Here is a 5,482-nt window from a genome sequence, read left to right as displayed (position 1 = left end):
TCTATTCCAACCTGATTGAGAACCGACAGATGATTAGCCGTGCTGTGACAGAGCATAGGAACGTTTTCACTGAGAGGATGGGAGGTAGCCATTGACAACGGTGACACCCTACAGAGAGCTTGCCATGGAAGGAACCTGCGTGTGAGAAGAGGATTCCAAGGAAGAGTTGAAGTCAAAGGACAAAGCATCTCCAAAACTCCAACATATTCCACAGTCCTTTATAAACAAGTAACTCTATTGTTCAAGTAATCCAAACAATTTTCTTTGACATCCTGACTAAGACAAATAAAATAAATATTGATTGCTTCAAGCCAATAATCTCCGTGGGATCGACCCTTACTCACGTAAGGTATTACTTGGACGACCCAGTGCACTTGCTGGTTAGTTGTGCGAATCACAAATTCGTGCACCAAGTTTTTGGCGCTGTTGTCGGGGATTATTGAGTTTGGACAATTGAAGGCTTATTTTATTTCTTAGATTAGGAATATTTCATTTTTATTTTTATTGTTATAGAGTCATTAAATCTTGATAGGATAGTTTCTTTTCAAAAATTTCTTTTCAAAATATATTATTTTTCTTTATTAGTTGCTAATTTTCGTGAGTTTAGTGTCTTGTTCTAAGTTTGGTGTCAATTGCATATCCTATATTTTTTCTTTAAAATTTTCGACTTGTGTTTTTTGTTCTTCATTGATCTTCAAGTTGTTCTTGTTTATTTTTCTTGTTTGATCTTTAATTTTTCTTGTTCTGTGTCTTTTCTTGTTTTTCTTGTGCTTTTTCAAAACATTAGTTTTCAAAAAATTATTTTATCCATAAAAATAATACATCTTTAAAATACATTACATTTTTGATTCAGTTGGTTATAGTGTTGGCTTATGTTCTTGGCAATTGGGCACTTTCTTTTTAAAATCCTTTTTTTTTCAAAAATAATTTTTCTTGATTTAATCTTGTGCCAAACTTTAAGTTTGGTGTTTTCTTGTTAATCCTTTCACAATTTTCGAAAATTTATCTTGGTTTTCTAAAAATTTTAAGTTTGGTGTTCTTTCTTGTGTTCTTGGTGTTCTTGTGAATCTTCAAGGTGTTCTTGAGTTTTTCTTGTGTCTTGATCTTAAAATTTTTAAGTTTGGTGTTCCTTAGTGTTTTCCCTCCAAAAATTTTCGAAATTTAAGGAGCATTAGATCTAAAAATTTTAAATCTTGTGTCTTTTGTGAGTTTTTCTCTTTCATCATAAAATTCAAAATTCAAAAAAAATTTATTTTCTAACCAATTTTAAAACTACTTTTTCGAAATTTTAAATATAAACTTCAATTTTCAATTTCAAATTTTTCGAAAAAATTTTTCACAAAATATTTTCAAAATATTTTTTTCCATTTTTTTATTCCACTATTATAAAATAAATAATTCTCAACATATAAATTCTCAGCTTGTATTCCATTATGGAAGTAAGTATGAATGAACAGTCCAAGAGGACTCTGGGGTCATATGCTAACCCCACTACTGCTTCATATGGGAGTAGTATCTGTATACCCTCCATTGGAGTTAGTAGCTTTGAGCTGAATCCTCAGCTCATTATCATGGTGCAGCAAAACTGCCAGTATTCTGGTCTTCCACATGAAGAACCTACAGAGTTTCTGGCACAATTTCTGCAAATAGCTGATACAGTACATGATAAGGAAGTAGATCAGGATGTCTACAGATTATTACTGTTTCCATTTGCTATAAAAGATCAAGCTAAGAGGTGGTTAAATAACCAACCTAAGAGCAGCATAAAAACATGGAAACAGCTGTCAGAAAAATTCCTGAATCACTATTTCCCTCCCAAACGGATGACACAGCTAAGGCTAAACATCCAAGGCTTCAAACAAGGAGATAATGAATCCCTTTATGATGCCTGGGAAAGATACAGAGAGATGCTAAGAAAATGCCCCTCTGAAATGTTTTCAGAATGGGTGCAATTAGACATCTTCTACTATGGGCTTACAGAAAAAGCTCAGATTTCTCTAGACCACTCAGCTGGTGGATCTATACACATGAGAAAAACAATTGAAGAAGCTCAAGAGCTTATTGATACAGTTGCCAGAAATCAGCATCTGTACCTAAGCAGTGAATCCTCCATGAAAGAAGAAGCTAAAACAGTAACTGCAGAACTCAGTCCAGTGGATCAGGCTAATGAATTCAATCAGCAATTAGACTTTCTAACTCAGCAGCTAGCCGAATTCAAGGAAATATTACAGGAAACAAGAATGGCTAACAGGAACATGGAAGTGCAATTAAAGCAGACAGAAAAGCAACTGTCAAAATAAATAACAGAAGAATGCCAAGCAGTTCAATTAAGAAGTGGGAAAACATTAAATACCTCACTTCAAAGCAGCAGGAAACCAAGAAATGAACAAGAGGATACTCAAAATCCCTCTGAGGACAATCAGAGCAATGGCGCTGAACGCCCAGACCATGCTCATTCCTGGCGTTCAACGCCAGAAACAAGCATGGATCCGGCGTTGAACGCCCAAAGGGAGCATGGTTCTGGCGTTCAAACGCCAGTAACAAACAAGGAAGTGGCGTCTAACGCCACTCCAGCTCCCACCACTGGCATTCAAATGCCAGTGGGGAATCAGTCACATATAAGTACTGACCTTTCTAAAAAGGCTTCCCAACCCACTTCTGTAGGTAATAAACCTGCAGCAACTAAGGTTGAGGAATACAAAGCCAAAATGCCTTATCCTCAAAAACTCCGCCAAGCAGAACAGGATAAGCAGTTTGCCCGCGTTGCAGACTATCTCAGGACTCTTGAAATAAAGATTCCGTTTGTAGAAGCACTTGAGCAAATACCTTCTTATGCTAAGTTCATGAAAGAAATCTTAAGCCATAAGAAGGATTGGAGGGAAACTGAAAAAGTCTACCTCACTGAAGAATGCAGTGCAGTCATTCTGAAAAGCTTACCTGAGAAGCTTAAAGATCCTGGGAGCTTTATGATACCATGCACATTAGAGGGTAATTGTACCAAGCAAGCTTTATGTGATCTTGGGGCAAGTATCAACCTAATACCTGCATCTACCATCAGAAAGCTTGGTTTAACTGAAGAAATTAAACCAACCAGGATATGTCTTCAACTTGCTGATGGCTCCATTAAGTACCCATCAGGCGTGATTGAAGACATGATTGTCAAGGTTGGGCCATTCGCCTTTCCTACTGACTTTGTGGTGCTGGAAATGGAGGAGCACAAGAGTGCAACTCTCATTCTAGGAAGACCTTTCCTAGCAACTGGCCGAACCCTCATTGATGTCCAAAAAGGGGAAGTAACCTTGAGAGTCAATGAGGAGGAATTCAAGTTGAATGTTGTCAAAGCAATGCAACATCCAGACACCCCAAATGACTGCATGAGTGTTGATATTATTGATTCTCTGGTAAGAGAGATCAATATGGCTGAGAGTTTGGAATCAGAGCTAGAGGACATCTTTAAAGATGTTCAGCCTGATTTGGAGGAGTCAGAAAAGATAACAGAACCTCTGAAAATCCCTCAAGAAGAGGAGAAACCTCCAAAACCCGAACTCAAACCATTACCACCATCCCTAAAATATGCATTTCTGGGAGAAGGTGATACCTTTCCTGTAATTATAAGCTCTACCTTAGAGCCACAGGAAGAGGAAGCACTAATTCAAGTGCTAAGGACGCACAAGTCAGCTCTTGGGTGGTCCATTAGTGATCTTAAGGGCATTAGCCCAGCCAGATGCATGCACAAAATCTTGCTGGAGGATGACGCCAAGCCAGTGGTTCAACCACAAAGGCGGCTGAATCCAGCTATGAAAGAAGTGGTGCAGAAAGAGGTCACTAAATTACTAGAGGCTGGGATTATTTATCCTATTTCTGACAGCCCCTGGGTGAGCCCTGTCCAAGTTGTCCCAAAGAAAGGAGGCATGACAGTGGTTCATAATGAAAAAAATGAACTGGTTCCTACAAGAACAGTTACAGGGTGGCGTATGTGCATTGATTATAGAAGGCTCAATACAGCCACCAGAAAGGATCATTTTCCTTTACCATTCATAGACCAGATGCTAGAAAGACTAGCAGGTCATGAATACTACTGCTTCCTGGATGGATATTCAGGTTATAATCAAATTGCAGTAGATCCCCAGGATCAGGAGAAAACGGCGTTCACATGCCCATCTGGAGTGTTTGCATACAGAAGGATGCCATTTGGCCTGTGCAATGCACCTGCAACCTTTCAGAGGTGCATGCTCTCAATTTTCTCTGATATGGTGGAAAAATTCCTGGAAGTCTTCATGGATGACTTTTCAGTATTTGGAGACTCATTCAGCTCCTGCCTTAACCATTTAGCACTTGTTCTGAAAAGATGCCAAGAGACTAACCTGGTTTTAAACTGGGAAAAATGTCACTTTATGGTGACTGAAGGAATTGTCCTTGGGCACAAAATTTTGAACAAGGGGATAGAGGTGGACCAAGCTAAGGTAGAAGTAATTGAAAAATTGCCACCACCTGCTAATGTTAAGGCAATCAGAAGCTTTCTGGGGCATGCAGGATTCTATAGGAGGTTTATAAAGGATTTTTCAAAAATCGCCAAACCTCTGAGCAACCTGCTAGCTGCTGACACGCCATTTATCTTTGATAAAGAGTGTTTGCAGGCATTTGAGACCCTGAAAGCTAAATTGGTTACAGCACCAATCATCTCTGCACCAGACTGGACATTACCATTTGAATTGATGTGTGATGCCAGTGACCATGCCATTGGTGCAGTGTTGGGACAAAGGCATGACAAGCCTCTGCACGTCATTTACTATGCCAGCCGTGTTCTAAATGATGCACAAAAGAATTACACAACCACAGAAAAAGAGCTACTTGCAGTGGTTTACGCCATTGACAAATTCAGATCCTATTTAGTAGGATCAAAAGTGATTGTGTACACTGATCATGCTGCTCTTAAATATCTACTCACAAAGCAGGATTCAAAACCCAGACTCATCAGATGGGTGTTGCTTCTGCAAGAGTTTGATATAGAAATAAGAGACAGAAAAGGGACAGAAAATCAAGTAGCAGATCACCTGTCCCGAATAGAACCAGTAGAAGGGGCGTCCCTCTCTCTCACTGAAATCTCTGAAACCTTTCCGGATGAGCAACTGTTTGCCATCCAGGAAGTGCCATGGTTTGCAGACATTGCAAACTACAAGGCAGTGAGATTCATACCCAAAGAGTACAGTAGGATGCAATCAAAGAAATTAATCACAGATGCAAAGTACTATCTTTGGGATGAACCATATCTCTTCAAGAGATGTGCAGACGGAGTAATCCGTAGATGTGTGCCTAAAGAGGAAGCACAGAAGATCCTTTGGCATTGCCATGGATCACAGTATGGAGGACATTTTGGAAGTGAGCGAACAGCCACAAGAGTCCTCCAAAGTGGCTTCTACTGGCCTACTCTCTATAAAGATTCCCGTGCATTTGTGCTTAATTGTGACAGTTGCCAAAGATC

The sequence above is a fragment of the Arachis stenosperma genome, chromosome 3 (genome assembly GCF_014773155.1).
Source record: "Arachis stenosperma cultivar V10309 chromosome 3, arast.V10309.gnm1.PFL2, whole genome shotgun sequence".
Taxonomy (NCBI): domain Eukaryota; kingdom Viridiplantae; phylum Streptophyta; class Magnoliopsida; order Fabales; family Fabaceae; genus Arachis; species Arachis stenosperma.
This window is presented reverse-complemented; position numbering follows the sequence as displayed.